Here is an 18041-nt window from a genome sequence, read left to right as displayed (position 1 = left end):
AAAAACGCCTTTTTTTTTTTATTATCAGCTAAAGACGCCCATCTCTTCTCGGCCGATAACCACGCCCCAGTTCTGCCTACACTACGCCTCTGACACGCCCCCGTCAACTTTACCCGTTTCTGCGACGGATTGCAGTTGGAAACGCCCAAAATCGGCTTTCGATTATACCGATTTGGGCGCCCACAGGAGAAAGACGCCCATCTCCCGATTTGGGTCGCAATATAGGCATTTTTCTCTTTCAATTATAAGCAGGATAGTAGAATTTGAAAAGGTGCAGCGAAGGGCGACTAAAATGATAGCGGGAATGGGACGACTTCCCTATGAAGAAAGACTAAGGAGGCTAGGGCTTTTCAGCTTGGAGAAGAGACGGCTGAGGGGAGACATGATACAGGTATATAAAATAATGAGTGGAGTGGAACAGGTGGATGTGAAGCGTCTGTTCACGCTTTCCAAAAATACTAGGACTAGGGGGCATGCGATGAAGCTACAGTGTAGTAAATTTAAAACAAATCTGAGAAAATGTTTCTTCACCCAACGCATAATTAAACTCTGGAATTCGTTGCCGGAGAACGTGGTGAAGGCGATTATCTTGGCAGAGTTTAAAAAGCGGTTAGACGGTTTCCTAAAGGACAAGTCCATAAACCACTACTAAATAGACTTGGGAAAAATCCACAATTCCAGGAATAACATGTATAGAATGATTGTACGTTTGGGAAGCTCGCCAGGTGCCCTTGGCCTGGATTGGCCGCTGTCATGGACAGGATGCTGGGCTCGATGGACCCTTGGTCTTTTCCCAGTGTGGCATTACTTATGTATATTCCCTAAAAATTATCTCCAACTCGGGAATACACCCTCAGTAGCCACTGGGATCGAGAGGGAGTTAATTTTGGGTCCAGAGCTTATGTGCAGTGAAAAGGGGAAACTTTCTAACCTGATGCCTCTATTTTGGTACCCAGGTTCCTTTATAGAGTACTGCATAACCCGGTATAGGTGTGCCTAACATTAAGGTACCTGCAGTTACACCAGGCATAGCGCTGGCATACTTTGGGCACCCAAATGCATCTTATGCCCATTCATTGTGGAAATCCTGGAAGTGCTCTAGTAACAGCTTGAGAATCACTCAACAATTGGCCATGAGCAACTCAGAAGAGTTTTTCTAGAACCCTTCAATCAAGGGCCCTAGACCCAGGCATCAGGAGTCACCATTGTACCTTGATTGAGAGTCCATCCCGCACTGGGGCTGGGAATATTCCCTCTGCAGCATCCACAGCTGACCTGGGGAGGACAAAATCTAATGCAGGAGTTGAACCCAGCTCCCCTAGGCTAACTCAGGAGTCCCAGGGCCTTCTGTCACTCCAGGGCTCGCTCGGCCTTGGAATCTGCTGGAACTTCTTACACAGAGGTAACGGGACATGGATTTTATATACCACCTTTCTGAGATATAACCAAAGCGATTTACATTTATTTGATGCGTCTCATGGGAATTCCTTTACCTCTGTATTAGGGTGAAGGGTCACTGGCCCCAGCCCAGGAATGCAAACCTTGTACCTGTAGCCAGGCACTAACCTTTGCAATATGCAGCTGATACACAACACTTAACAGTTCAGAGCAGGAATTCACTGTGGCTTTTAAGGAGGAAAAGTTTATTGGAGGGAAAAGTTGTCCTTGAGTTTTGCCACTGACAGGGGCTCACTCCATTTGCCCAAATTTGGAATTATTCTAGTTTTATGTGAAGTCAGAATAATAAAAAGAATCACATTTTTTGGAAGGAGAATAAAGTTTATTGTCAAGCCCCAGCCTGCTATTTTTGAGTCCTGTTCTGAACTCAATGAATGTGAGCATAATGGCGTTGAAGCATGGAATTTATTGGTCTGCTTTCTTAATTAAGACCTTATGTTCCTGTGAGCCTATTATCTTCTTTTCATATTTGTACATTCTTTTGGTTTCAAAAAATTTAAATCAAATCTGGTTAACTGAAGCCCGGTTATGGCTTGTTGTAACCATGCGATCAAACAGGACTCTCCTACCAGAGGCGGAGGGGGATGTATAACACTGAAACATGGACCTGACCATACACCGTGTCAATAGCTTGCAGGTGATGTACAAGAAATTGCATAAATAATTAAGTAGAGCACACATCTCTGCTTCCCATATGCACTTCTAAAAACATGGAACACTGAAGCATGTTCCTGGTGGCATGTTGTGTGTGTCTCTACTCACTGTGTGCCTCTCTAAAAACATGGAACACTGAAGCATGTTCTGGTGGCATGTAGTGTGTGTCTTGACTTGCCATATGTAATTCTAAAGAAAAAGAACACTGAAGCATGTTCTGGTGGCATGTAGTGTGTGTCTCTACCCACTGTGTGCCTTTCTAATGACATGGAACACTGAAGCATGTTCTGGTGGCATGTTGTGTGTGTCTCTACTCACTGTATGCCTCTCTAAAAACATGGAACACTGAAGCATGTTCTGGTGGCATGTAGTGTGTGTCTCTACCCACTGTGTGCCTTTCTAATGACATGGAACACTGAAGCATGTTCTGGTGGCATGTTGTGTGTGTCTCTACTCACTGTATGCCTCTCTAAAAACATGGAACACTGAAGCATGTTCTGGTGACATGTAGTGTGTTTCTTGACTTGCCATATGTAATTCTAAAGAAAAGGAACACTGAAGCATGTTCTGGTGGCAAGTAGTGTGTGTCTTGACTTGCCATATGTAATTCTAAAGAAAAGGAACACTGAAGCATGTTCTGGTGGCATGTAGTGTGTGTCTTGACTTGCCATATGTAATTCTAAAGAAAAAGAACACTGAAGCATGTTCTGGTGGCATGTAGTGTGTGTCTCTACCCACTGTGTGCCTTTCTAATGACATGGAACACTGAAGCATGTTCTGGTGGCATGTTGTGTGTGTCTCTACTCACTGTGTGCCTCTCTAAAAACATGGAACACTGAAGCATGTTCTGGTTGGTATGTAGTGTGTGCCTGTGTTCACTGTGTGCCTTTGTAATGACATGGAAAACTGAGGCATGTACTGGTTGGTATGTAGTGCGTGCCTGTGTGCCTTTGTAATGACATGAAACACTGAAGCATGTTCTGGTTGGCATGTATTGTGTGTCTTGACTTGCCATATGTAATTCTAAAGAAAAGGAACACTAAAGCATGTTCTGGTGGCATGTAGTGTGTGTCTTGACTTGCCATATTTAATTCTAAAGAAAAGGAACACTGAAGCATGTTCTGGTGGCATGTAGTGTGTGTCTTGACTTGCCATATGTAATTCTAAAGAAAAGGAACACTGAAGCATGTTCTGGTGGCATGTAGTGTGTGTCTTGACTTGCCATATGTAATTCTAAAGAAAAGGAACACTGAAGCATGTTCTGGTGGCATGTAGTGTGTGTCTCTACCCACTGTGTGCCTTTCTAATGACATGGAACACTGAAGCATGTTCTGGTGGCATGTAGTGTGTTTCTTGACTTGCCATATGTAATTCTAAAGAAAAGGAACACTAAAGCATGTTCTGGTGGCATGTAGTGTGTGTCTCTACCCACTGTGTGCCTTTCTAATGACATGGAACACTGAAGCATGTTCTGGTGGCATGTTGTGTGTGTCTCTACTCACTGTGTGCCTCTCTAAAAACATGGAACACTGAAGCATGTTCTGGTGGCATGTAGTGTGTTTCTTGACTTGCCATATGTAATTCTAAAGAAAAGGAACACTGAAGCATGTTCTGGTGGCATGTAGTGTGTGTCTTGACTTGCCATATGTAATTCTAAAGAAAAAGAACACTGAAGCATGTTCTGGTGGCATGTAGTGTGTGTCTCTACCCACTGTGTGCCTTTCTAATGACATGGAACACTGAAGCATGTTCTGGTGGCATGTTGTGTGTGTCTCTACTCACTGTATGCCTCTCTAAAAACATGGAACACTGAAGCATGTTCTGGTGGCATGTAGTGTGTTTCTTGACTTGCCATATGTAATTCTAAAGAAAAGGAACACTAAAGCATGTTCTGGTGGCATGTAGTGTGTGTCTCTACCCACTGTGTGCCTTTCTAATGACATGGAACACTGAAGCATGTTCTGGTGGCATGTTGTGTGTGTCTCTACTCACTGTGTGCCTCTCTAAAAACATGGAACACTGAAGCATGTTCTGGTGGCATGTAGTGTGTTTCTTGACTTGCCATATGTAATTCTAAAGAAAAGGAACACTAAAGCAGGTTCTGGTGGCATGTAGTTTGTGTCTTGACTTGCCATATGTAATTCTAAAGAAAAGGAACACTGAAGCATGTTCTGGTGGCAAGTAGTGTTTGTCTTGACTTGCCATATGTAATTCTAAAGAAAAGGAACACTGAAGCATGTTCTGGTGGCATGTAGTGTGTGTCTTGACTTGCCATATGTAATTCTAAAGAAAAAGAACACTGAAGCATGTTCTGGTGGCATGTAGTGTGTGTCTCTACCCACTGTGTGCCTTTCTAATGACATGGAACACTGAAGCATGTTCTGGTGGCATGTTGTGTGTGTCTGTGTTCACTGTGTGCCTTTGTAATGACATGGAAAACTGAGGCATGTACTGGTTGGTATGTAGTGCGTGCCTGTGTGCCTTTGTAATGACATGAAAAACTGAAGCATGTTCTGGTTGGTATGTAGTGTGTGCCTGTGTTCACTGGGTGCCTTTGTAATGACATGGAACACTGAGGCACGTACTAGCGGTGTACATTGTGTCCCCGCTCACTGCGTACACTTCCACCCATGGCACTTCTATTCCTTTAAGGATTTGTAAATCACCCCCAAGAATCAGGACCTGCCAAGGCAGAGCTACAGAAATAAGCAGGTTTCATGGAGACAGTTCAAAGTGCTTCTTTTTAATAACATTATTTCCAGATGACACAACTTTTCTTTGTGTTCTACACTCCTTCCCTGGCCCCAAGGAGAAAGCCAACAGCATTCTCCACACACCAACTGTAATAACCTTTAGAAACTAAATCCCAGTCAATCATTTAGCATCCACTCTTTACCCATACTACAACACTTATATAAAATTTCAAATTGTGATGCATTAGACAAAATAAATAAACAAATTAACATAAAACAATCAGACTCAAACAGAAGCATCTGCTAAATCTAAGTGACTTTTCCCCAAACAGCTGTGTTGAATATTTATTCACTGATATTCTGTCTTCTCAAACTGTTTATGCAGAAAGCAGGTCACAACCATTTCAGATATATTAAACATGATAATTACATAAATAAAAATAAAAACATGCAGTTAAAATTAAGTGTAAAATATAGATGCATTTCTTACATACTGTCATTAGAAACTTCAACACAGTTCATCAAGAATCATATCAGACTGTTGACTCATGGTACATCTTGCCATGACCTTGGCAGCACTGACACCATTTGAAGGAGAAGAGGCTTATCACATGGTTCCAGGTCCATCAGGGACAGGCTGGGTCAGCTGGGGATTAACCCCCCACTGCAAACACTAGGGTAAAAGCAGGAGTGGCTCACTCTATGCTGGAGCCAAGGAGAAGGTCAGTGAACCAAACCTATCATTACCTGCCTTTCTTTGGAGAATGCTGGAACATAATTTCCTTAATTTTGTTTCACGTTTGCATTCCGCAAGGTGAGTAGCAGCATAAAACAACAACAACAAAGATAAACAGACATTATTTATGAACAAATCACCAAGACACTGCCTCCTACTTGTCAGTGTAGGTAGGGATGTGCAAACTATATTATGGTGGCACTCTGGAAAGTTGAGATTTCAGTGTCACGTCCCCCTGACTGGGCAAATCCGAGTCCTTAGCTCCTGGATACACTGATAAACAACTGTCACTATTCCCAAATAATAAAAATAGAAGCCAATTTATTTACAAGCAAGTAATATAAACCACAATTGAAAATGGACATAATTAGAATGTAAGAAGTATGTACAAATGCTAGATAGCTTAGAAAGAAGTTGTAGGCTAATGTTCTTTAAAAGTTGTTGTATGAACACTTTTCAGAAATGTTTCACAGTAAACACACAACCTAGGCCCATAAATTAAATCGCCTGCTTATAACCCACTAGCTGGACAGAGCTTGTTTATGCAGCCTGATAGTGAAGCAAGCGTCTGCACTCTTGGAATAGAGATTTCACAACGGACAGGGTCGCTCTGAAGTATTTCAATGATGCAGAGATGAGTAAAGGAGTTCAGTGGAGTTCACGAGCTGATGAGACCATGAGGTGAAGTCAGCCTGGGATCTGATGTAGCATCAGATAACTCTTGACCTCTGGAGGTGCCTTTTTATATTATTCTGAAAAAGGCACTCTCTCTGAAGATAAGATAAATGATTGGTTCTTATCTGGATGTTTTGGTTTGGAGAACCACAAGAATGTCTTTTGATGTTATTAAAGATGCAGTTCTTGGAACTCAGGGATTCGAACAGTCTTGTGACATTATCTGTGGGGAATTTCCCCAGAACCCAGACTCCAAGGCGGCTGGGGGTGACTTGACCAGAAGTTCTTGACTTTGAACAAGAGGTTCGTTTTGCAAGGATTGCCCACCTCTTCCATCAGCCAAAGTGGGTCACAGACACCTCCCTGGTGAAGTTCAGGCCTCGGCAGATACTGAGACAAAAGTTAATACAGCATTGAAGCATTATCCAGGCACATCTGTAGCATGGAGTGCAGGAGGCTGTTAACAAGCTCTGTATTATAGTTATATAGGCAGGGATGTAGCCCTTAGTGTAATAATTCCATACATAAATCAACATAAAACCATCATTAACCATACAAAAGGTAAAATTATGTATAATCATACCTGATAATTTTCTTTCCATTAATCATAGCTGATCAATCCATAGACTGGTGGGTTGTGTCCATCTACCAGCAGGTGGAGATAGAGAGCAAACTTTTGCCTCCCTATATGTGGTCATGTGCTGCCGGAAACTCCTCAGTATGTCGATATCAAAGCTCCATCCGCAGGACTCAGCACTTAGAGAATTACACCCACGAAGGGACACTCTGCCCAGCTCACCACCGCCGAAACGGGGGAGGGGAATTAACCCAGCTCATCCCCACACAAGTGGGGGAGGGGAATCCGTCCAGCTCATCCCCGCGGAGCGGGGGAGGGACACCACACCCGCCGATGTGGGGGGATCTGGCTTATCCTGCAACCGCAACCGCGGGAGGAGCTGACTGACCCTAACACCGCCGAAGCGGGAGGGGTACAAAGCTGCCCTACAGCCGCACGAAGCGGGAGGGAGTGCCGGCAGAATTTATGTCTCAATCCAGCCCCGTAAAACGGAGGGGAGAGGAATGCAGCAGCTCACTGTAACACAAACTCGTCTCAACTCTTGAAGAATCCAAGTGAAAGAACTTGAACACGAAGTCTTTCTGAAATAACTGAAGACTAAACTTGAACCTGAAATGCAACCAGAATAAAAACAGAACAGATATCTGGGAGGGGCTATGGATTGATCAGCTATGATTAATGGAAAGAAAATTATCAGGTATGATTATACATAATTTTACCTTCCATATCATCAAGCTGATCAATCCATAGACTGGTGGGATGTACCGAAGCAGTACTCACCCAGGGCGGGACATTGAAATCCCTGACCTCAACACTGAAGCTCCAAACCGGGCCTCCGCCCGTGCAGCCACAGTCAAACGGTAATGCTTGGAGAATGTATGAGCCGAAGCCCAAGTTGCCGCCTTGCATATCTCTTCCAAGGAGACGGATCCGGCCTCTGCCATCGAGGCCGCCTGAGCTCTCGTGGAGTGAGCCTTCAGCTGGATAGGCGGCACCTTCCCCGCGGCCACATAAGCCACTGCAATGGCTTCCTTGACCCATCTTGCCACTGTAGGCTTAGCAGCCTGCAGACCCTTACGAGGACCTGCAAACAGGACAAACAGATGATCCGATTTCCGGAAATCATTGGTCACTTCCAAGTATCTGAAGATGACTCGTCTCACATCCATATATTTAAGAGCAGAGTACTCCTCTGGGTAGTCCTCCCTACGAAAGGAAGGGAGACAGAGCTGCTGATTCACATGGAAGCGAGAAACAATCTTGGGCAGGAAGGAAGGCACTGTGCGAATAGTCACTCCTGCCTCAGTGAACTGCAGAAAAGGCTCTCGACATGAGAGCGCCTGGAGCTCGGAAACTCTTCTGGCTGAAGTGATAGCCACCAAAAAGACTGCTTTCAACGTCAGGTCTTTCAGAGATGTCCTCGACAAGGGTTCCAAAGGCGGCTTCTGCAATGCTCATAGCACCAGGTTGAGATTCCACGCAGGCACCACTGAGTGCAGAGGAGGGCGCAGGTGATTAACTCCCTTGAGAAAGCGCACCACATCTGGCTGCGAAGCCAGGAAGAACCCTTCAGGCGGCCCCTGAAGCAAGCCAGAGCCGCTACCTGGACTTTAAGGGAACTGAGCGACAGGCCTTTCTCCAGACCTTCTTGCAGGAACGCCAACACTGAAGAAATTGGAGCAGTGAAGGGAGAAAGAGAGCCTGCTTCACACCATGCTGCAAAGATACGCCAAACCCTGGCGTAAGCAGTAGAAGTAGAGCGTTTCCTCGCTCTCAGCATAGTGGCGATGACCTTGTCTGAGAAGCCCTTCTTCCTCAGACGCTGCCGCTCAATAGCCAGGCCGTAAGACCAAAGGGAGAGGGATCCTCCATCACCACGGGACCCTGATGTAACCGGCCCTGCTCCACTGACAGCCGCAGAGGATCGTCGACTGAGAGCCTGATCAAGTCCGCATACCAGGGACGTCTGGGCCAATCCGGACCCACCAGGATTACCCTGCCGGGATGCTTTGCCACCCGGTCTAGCACCCTGCCCAACATGGGCCAGGGCGGGAACACATAGAGGAGCTCTTGTGTCGGCCACTGTTGGAGAAGAGCATCTACTCCCAGGGATCGAGGGTCCCGTCCTCTGCTGAAAAAGCGCGGCACTTGGCAATTGGCCGATGACGCCATCAGATCTAGGCTCGGCTGGCCCCAGCGCTTCGTGATGTCCAAGAACGCCTGAGCAGATAGTTGCCACTCTCCGGGCTCCAAGGTATGGCGACTGAGAAAGTCCGCCTTGACATTCATGACTCCGGCAATGTGGGCCGCTGAAAGCTGCTCCAGGTTCGCTTCCGCCCACTGGCAAAGACTCATAGCCTCCTTGGCTAGAGGGGCGCTCTTGGTACCTCCCTGGCGGTTGATATAGGCCACAGCCGTGGCATTGTCCGACAGGACCCGTACAGGCTACAACACCAGTACCGGGATGAACTCCAATAACACCAACCGAATGGCTCTGAGTTCCAGGAGGTTGATAGACCACTTGCCTCTGCAGGAGACTAGAGCCCCTGCGCTGTCCTTCCCAAGCAGAGGGCTCCCCAGCCCATCAAAGAGGCGTCTGTCGTGACGACAATCCACTCCGGGGTCACCAGAGGCAATCCTGCAGACAACTTGTCTGTCTGCGTCCACCAGCTCAGCGCCTTGCGCACTGCTGGGTCCACGGGAAGGCGCACAGCATAATCCTCCGACATCGGAGTCCAGCGAAGCAGCAGAGATAGCTGTAGTGGTCTCATATGAGCCCTGGCCTAGGGCACTACTTCCATCGTGGCCGTCATAGAGCCCAACAGCTGCACGTAGTCCCAAGCCCGAATAGGAGAGGCTACTAGGAACTAGTCCACCTGAGCCTGAAGCTTGACAATCCGATTGTCTGGCAGGAACACTCTGCCCACTTGGGTGTCGAATCGAACTCCCAGATACTCCAGGGACTGAGTCGGGCGCAGCTGGCTCTTCTTCCAGTTGATGATCCATCCCAGGGAGCTCACAAGAGCAACTACCCGGTCCATAGCTTTGCCGCACTCTGCATAAGAGGGGGCTCGGATCAACCAGTCGTCCAGATAAGGATGGACTTATACTCCTTCCTTTAGCAGGAAGGCCGCTATGACCCCCATTACTTTGGAAAAGGTCCGCGGAGCAGTAGCCAACCCGAAAGGGAGGGCTCTGAACTGGAAGTGTCGTCTCAGGACTGTAAAACGCAGAAAGCGTTGGAGAGGAGGCCAGATGGGAATATGCAGGTACGCTTCCTTGATGTCCAAGGAAGCCAAGAACTCTCCTGCCTTCACTGCCGCTATAACAGAGCGGAGAGTCTCCATGCGAAAGTGCCTCACTTTCCAGGCCCGATTGACCCCTTTGAGGTCGAGGATAGGCCGGACAGAACCTCCTTTCTTTGGAACCACAAAGTAAATGGAGTAACGTCCCTTGCCAATCTGATTTTTTGGCACCGGAACGACCGCACCCAGGCGGATCAGGTTGTCCAAGGTCTGCTGCACTGCCACAGCTTGACCGGAGACTTGCAGGGAGAGAGTACAAACCCGTCTCTTAAGGGTTGGCAGAACTCTAGCTTGTAGCCGTCTCTGATGACTTCCAGCACCCACGCGTCTGAAGCTATAGTGGTCCACTCGCCCAGAAACGAGGACAGCCGTCCTCCAATCTGCACTGGGGCGTGGACCAAGGCCCCGTCATTGGGTACGAGACCCTGGGGGAGGACCGGAGGGAGCACCTCCGGGACGGCGGTCTCTGCGAAAGGAATGCTGCTTGGGGGAGAAATTCCTCTTGAAGGAAGAGGGGGCAGGGGAACCCGACTTGCCCGGGCGGTACCGACGGGCTTCCAGCAACCGTCCTCTGGAGGTACCGGGACGAGTACTAGCCCGAGCCCTGACCTCTGGTAATTTCTTGCCCTTAGACGTGCCGAGATCGGTCACGATTTTGTCCAGCTCGACCCCAAAGAGCAGCTTGCCTTTAAAAGGCAATCTAGCCAGGCGGGATTTAGAGGCGTGGTCAGCAGACCAATGTTTCAGCCAAAGCCACCGCCGCGCAGAGACTGTCTGAGCCATGCCTTTAGCTGAGGCTCTCAAGACCTCATACAGCAAGTCTGCCAAATAGGCTAAGCCCGATTCCAGGGCCGGCCAATCAGCCCTCAAGGAAAGATCCGAGGGGGAAGCCCGCTGCACCATAGTCAGGCACGCCCTGGCCACATAGGAGCCGCAAACTGAGGCCTGCAAACTTAAAGCAGCTGCCTCAAAGGACGACCTTAAGGCCGCCTCCAATCTTCTGTCTTGGGCGTCCTTTAGGGCCGTGCCACCTTCCACCGGCAACGCCGTTTTCTTAGTCACCGCAGTGATTAAAGAATCCACGGTAGGCCACAGATAGGCCTCACGTTCACTCACAGCCAAAGGATAGAGGCGGGACATAGCCCTAGCCACTTTAAGGCTCGTTTCCGGGACATCCCATTGAGCCGCAATTAAGGTGTGCATGGCATCATGCACGTGGAAGGATCTAGGCGGGCGCTTCGTCCCCAGCATAATGGCAGAGCCAACAGGGGCTGAGGGAGAGACGTCCTCCGGAGAGGAAATCTTCAAAGTGTCCATGGCCTGTAAAAACAGGTTGGGCAAATCCTCTGGGCTAAAAAACCGCGCTGCAGAGGGGTCATCCGCTCCATCCGAGCGGGGATCTATCTCCTCCAAGGAATCCGCAAAGGACCGTTGGGAGACCTCAGACACGCTGCCCTCATCTACCTCGGAGGAGACAAAGTCCTCCAAGGCCTGGAAATCAACCCGAGGGCGTTTACCTCTGGGAACCTCAACCTCTTTATCAGAAGAGGGAGCAGGGGCAGCGTTTTGCATGAGGAAAGCCTGATGCAGCAGCAAAACAAACTCGGGGGAGAAACCCCCCAGACTGTGCACTTCCGCAGCCTGGGCAACAGCCCTAGACGCACTCTCAACCGGCGCTCGCAATAGCGGGGGAGAGACATGCTGCGCATCCAAAATGGCGTCCGGCGCAAAACTCCGCGAAGGAGCCGCGCGGGAAGAATGGCGCTTAACTTTAGCCGCTTGTGCCGTCGCCCAAATTAAGGGCGTTCATGGCATTAATGTCTCCAACCTCAAGGGCGGCCCACGAAGAAGCCGTCCGAGCCGCGTGGCCGGCCAAGATGGCGGAGGCGAGGAGCGGGGGATGGGCGTTTATGGCGGGAAAAAACCGCCACGCCGGAGGAACGACCGGGACATTCATCGGTCACTAAACTGTCACCCATCAAGGGCGAATCAGGTTGTAAAACCCCCGCATCCCCTCTAGAAGCGCTCCAGCGATCCGGGAAGCGACCCTTTGCGCCCTCGCCCTCCGACGCCATATGCCACGAGGAGAAGAATCGGGGAACCCCCTGCCCGCTATAAAAAGGTAAAATTACCTGCTTGCCGCTCCGAGCTGTAACGAACTGGTGTCCCAGTGAGTAGCTGCAATGAACGTTTAAAGAAACGTCGAATTAAACGCCTTTAAAGACGTTTAAAATTTTTTTTTTTTTTTTTTTTTAAACGGAGCCAGCGGGAGGGGGGAGAAAAGGAGGGACCTGGCACCACCAGGTTTGCACTTGCTCAAAAGAGCCCTCAACCCCAGGCCTCAACAAAACCTAAGGATTAGGCTTGGAGGCCTAGCCAGAGCTGCTGCTGTGTGTGACCACCACCTGCTGAGATAGAGAACATACTGAGGAGTTTCCGGCAGCACATGACCACATATAGGGAGGCAAAAGTTTGCTCTCTATCTCCACCTGCTGGTAGATGGACACAACCCACCAGTCTATGGATTGATCAGCTTGATGATATGGAAGTAACCCATTCCATCCATCTCAAAAACATAGCTGAGACATAATAAATAGCTTTTTAACAGATGTACATCAACTTCCATCCATTAACACCTCTCTCTTATTCCTTTTATGAGTCAAATGTCTTCACGATCCAATTCTAATTTCCATATTTCCTAATATTACTCTGTTTACTCTGCCCTAATCTGTTTGAAAAGTCATTTTTATCTTATGGAAGACTATCCCACCCATCTCAAATTTTAATTCTTAAGGGAGAGCATTCCATAGGCGCAGTGCCTTTCCAGCGAACATTCAGTCCTACACTGAGATCAAGTTAATCTCGTGAGCCAAAGGGACTTGTGACCTTAGATTGTGGTTAGATGGTCACTGTGTTGTCAGGACATGCTGACTGATAGGGTTATAGGATTAAAAAAAAACTGTCCACTTTTTAGGAAGCCAGTTTACTGCTCTGTCCTAAAGACTTACAACTAGGGCTTCTGATTTTAGGTTTTGTGAGTTCCAAATGTCTTTATTGAATTTTGATAAAGCAATTAAGAATAATGACAATACATCAAACAAAATGGATAAAACAAACAAAAACACACTGGATATATTGAGATCCAAAGAAAATCTCCTCAAAGAGCAATGAACACATGACTATCAAGCAAGCCCATCATTTCTCTGATTTAAGGTTTTAACCAGTAAATACTAATAAAACTTCCAAAAGCAAAATAAAATAGCTGTTTTCTGGGTAAACTCTGGAGATAAACCACTTCCCCTGGGACTCTCTTTCCCCTCTGCAGGATTTATCTTACATCTTCCAACTCAGTTTTTGTATCTTCTTTGCACAAATGACTCCTTGGTGAAATTAATGTGCAATATTTGTTTCTACCAGAAAAGATACCCAGCAATAGCACTTGTGTAATGAAAACATGGATAAGCAGGGATTTCTGGTACCCTCAAGGAACACCTGGAATAGAAACACCTTAATTTATAGGAGCTGATATTCATCGCTATTTAACCTGGAGCTGTGGGATTTGGGAGCAGATTGAACAGCACTTAACTGAAGAGTGATGCTGAATAAAATAGTAATACAGAAGCAGATCATGCATCACAAGAGGATCACACAAAGGACCCCTGTTGTTGTATATAATAATACATTACTTTTATATACCATCCAGAACCATTACCTCAGAATGGTTCATACATCACCATCTGGATTGTCCCGAGAAAAATCCCAGCAACAAATTTCAATTTCAGAATTTAAAAAAACATAAAAACTTCAGAGTCAAGGTAAAAACATATTAAACAGCCATGTTTTTAGTAATTTATGAAACAAGAAATTTTGTTCCACACACATTTCTTTTGATAGTGTATTCCATAAACTTGGAGCAGCAGACTCAAACAAGGATTTATGAGAAGATTTTAACTGAGTGAAAAAGGCAGATGGAATTTCAAGCTTATTTATATGTAGATTATAAATACTAGTTCTAGGTTTGGTTAAGAAAGCCAAATAGCCTGGACAGTTTCCAAACAATATTTTTATGACAAAAATAAAGAAAATTCTATTCAGTCAGCTATAGACAACCAATACTAAACTTTTGGTAGTAGAATAGAACGTTTAAATGTTGATTTCGAGAGAATAATTCTGGAAGTGGTATTCTGTGATAGCTGCAATCTTAGATAGTGAAGTTTAGAAATTCCTAAAAATAATGAATTGCAGTAATCTAATCATTAAAAAATAGGGCCTCTTTTACCAAACCATGCGAGTGATTCCCGCGCAGCAATTTCAAGTGAATGGGCTTTGTCGGCATTGCTGCACCAGGAATCACTCGTGAGGTTTGGTAAAAGAGGACCATACTTGCATGAGCAATCTTTTGTGAATCTTCCTGGAAAAATAAACTTGAATTTGATGAAGAAAATGTAAATGTACAAAAACATTCAACACCAAAGGTTAATAGAAGAAGCCTGTCCATCTAGGGTGGAATTTAGCTAGACTTCTAAACAATGGATGGAAATATGCAAAGACATTTTTTTGACTTTCCACAATCAGAGGGAGAAGAATACAGCCTCCCATCTACCCATAACAACTCTGTCTTTTCTGAACTAAGAAAATTATCTCTCATCCAGGTTGAAATATGATCAAAACAAACTTTCATAAAGGTAAATATCTCATTAATGGTGGATACTACGGGAAACACAATTTGTACATCATCTATGTTTGATCCAGTGATTTTGATAAGATACCCAGAGAACTGAAAAAGCATAGTAGTAACTGGGGCTCATTTTCAAAGCACTTAGACTTACAAAGTTCCATAGGTTACAATAGGGCTAATTTTCAAAACACAAAAACGTCCAAAAAGTGTCATAAAGCACCATTTGAGTGAATTTCTTCTCAAAATGTCCAAATCGGTATTTTTGAAACCTGTTTTGCAGATGTCTCTCTATACATTTTGTCTGCAGTGCAGTGACAATCCCAGATTGGCTGCCACCCAGGGCGGATCGCCAATGTGCACCCCCCTCCGGCGCATTTTTAGCTGCTGGGAGCAGCCACGTGGCTCTCGGCTCCTCTGGCTCCCTGCTCCCTCTGCCCCGGAACAGCAAGTAACCTGTTCCAGGGCAGAGGGAGCAGGGAACCAGCAGAGCCGACACCCCCCCAGCGGCATGCACCCGGGGCGGACCGCCCACACCGCCCCGCCCTTGGTACGCTGCTGCTGCACTGCGTCCAAATCATAAGGGGGGGGGGCGTGTCAGGAGTGTTTTGAAGGAAGGATTAGGGCGTGCCTAACACTTGGACATTTTACAGCCATAATGGAACAAAACCAAAATGTTTTTGACAAAGTTTGGTCTAAACCTGGTTTTATAACAAATAAAGAATTGCTTTGTTGATGAACAATATTTTTACTTTCACTTAATACTTCACGAGCACCTAATACATCTGTGACGGCTGGGACTCTGCTGAGATTATTTGCATATGTTTCACCTTTCTGCAATAAGATAAGTGACATTTATACGGCTAATATCAATCATTAGAGAGATTATATGGTAGGGCATGAGTGCAATGATGTATGGTTTATTTATGTCTGCTTTTGAGGAGCCCAGCCGTAGCAGCATGTATCACTGAGTACTCTTTACAAATATTAGCTATATGCTCTCACTACATTTGTATTTGTTATTCATGAATATATGAATCACTGCAAATTGAAAATTTAGAAAAAGAAAACAGTACATACTAGTAAATAACGGTTTCTTGTGTATATTTGGTGACACATTCATTGAAACCAGAACGACAGGTTTACCCCAGTGCGTTTTTTTAATTTTATAACAAATAATACACAAAAAGGTGCCCTAACCTCCCACCCTCAAAAAATGTGAATAAAAATAGTACTCAGCAGCCTCTATGACAGCCACCCAGGTCCATTAGAGCAGATGCAGGTTCTTGGAGTAGACAGGTGGACCCAGGCTCATATCTCCTCCTACCTGTTACACTTGTGGTGGAAACTGAAAGTCCTCCAAACCAGAAACCCACTGTACCCACATATACGTGCCCCCTTCACCCATAAGGGCTATTGTAGTGGTGTAGAGTTGGGGGTAGTGGGTTTTGAAAGGCTCCAGACAAGATAAGTGAGCAACAGTGAGATGTGTTCCTGGGAGCATTTATACGAAGTCCACAGCAGTGCCCCCTGGGATGTCTGGGGAACCAGTCTAATAAAAATGCTGACCCCTCCTACATCCCAATGGCATGATTTTGGGTGTTTTTAAGTTGTGCATTATTTTTCCGAAAATGGCCTAAAAACATTTTAAAAAACCGCATAAAGTACAAAACCTTGTTCAAAACAGTATTTAAAAAAAAAGATTTTTTTTTTTCAAAAATGGGTGTATTTTTTCTTATTCGGATTTGGTATGTTTAGTGCAAAATGTCCAAAGTTCTATTGAAAAATGCCCCTTCATGTAACTATGTAAAGCTAAGAGCTTTGAAAATACACCTCAATAAGGGACCCACATCTTCATCTCTAACTATCTGAAAGTTTGTCTCTAATTTTAATCCTATATCTTCTTGACAGTCGGGGGCAGATGCAGATCTTATCCGGTCACCTTTGGTATTCAGTGCTACTGCCCGCAAGTAGGACTGCAGAAACAGCATCCTAGCTTGACTGGATAGTAATCCAGGCACTTTACTGAATATCGGCCGGACCCGGAAAACTGCCCGGCAGCCACGAAAGTTCTGAATATTCAGTGCAGTACCTTGATGGCACTAAATATCAGAAGCTAATTCAGCCCAAGATGCTGAGTGCTTTCAAAAAACACTGACTGATGCTGGCTCAATATTGATTTATAAGCATCTAAGAATAGAAGCCCTACTTATAACAGAGCATCTGATGGCAGAAAAATGTCCTATAACCCTATCCAGTCTGCCCTGCCTCTACAATCCCTTTTTCTCCCTCAGCAATCCTCTGTGCTTGTCCCATGCTTTTCTGAATTTAGCTACTGTCTCCACCAACTCCACTGGGAAGCTGTTCCAGCATCACCACCCTTTCTGTAAAGAAATATTTTCTTAGATTACTCCAGAATCTGCCCCTTGTTCCAGAGCTTCCTTTCCTCCTCCTTTGAATTTATACCTTGGAGCAGGGGGGCCCGGCACCGCCCTCCATCGTTCCCTGGCATTGAACTTAAGTGCCTCACCTTCGAAAGCGCAGCAAGCAGCGGCAGACTACTCCTTCCTTCCGTGTCCCGCCCTCGCCTGACGTAACTTCCGCGAGGGCGGGGCATGGAAAGAAGGAGTGGTCTGCCGCTGCTTGCTGCGCTTTCGAAGGTGAGGCGCTTAAGGTCAGTGCAGAGGGCCTGGGGGTGGAGAGAGGGGCGGGTGGAGGGGGGTCCCGGGGGCGGCCTTGTCCCGGGCCTGGCCCAGTCTCTTGGCGACCCTGCCTTGGAGGTATTTAAACATTTCTATCTGTTCTGCACCCACAGTGGTGTGTGTATTATATTGTTTCGTATTCGCAGTCCAGTTTGTCTCCTTAACTATTAATTGCTTTTCTTCCTGCTAGTTACAGCTCTGAGTTTTATTGATCATTCACTCCTTTACATGTGACCTCTTTGCTCCTCTTAGGGAGAGACCTACCCTCGTCTGCCTCAGTCTCCTGTCACATGCCCTTTTCTTATTAGCCCTGGCCCTGCTGCTTTCTGGCTCCTTTCTCTGGGTGGGACGCGGCAGAGGAAAGGCCCTGGACTAATCACCTTAGACTGATTTGTAATAAGGGCATTTTAATATTTCATTCCTTGGGATATGAATATTTTCAAAGCATTTAGCCTTCCAAAGTTCCATAGGTTTCTATGGAACTTTGGAAGGCTAAGTGCTTTGAAAATATGCCTCCCATGGGGGGGGCTCATTTTCAAAGCACTTAGACTTACAAAGTTCCACAG

The sequence above is a fragment of the Microcaecilia unicolor genome, chromosome 6 (genome assembly GCF_901765095.1).
Source record: "Microcaecilia unicolor chromosome 6, aMicUni1.1, whole genome shotgun sequence".
Taxonomy (NCBI): Eukaryota; Metazoa; Chordata; class Amphibia; order Gymnophiona; family Siphonopidae; genus Microcaecilia; species Microcaecilia unicolor.
This window is presented reverse-complemented; position numbering follows the sequence as displayed.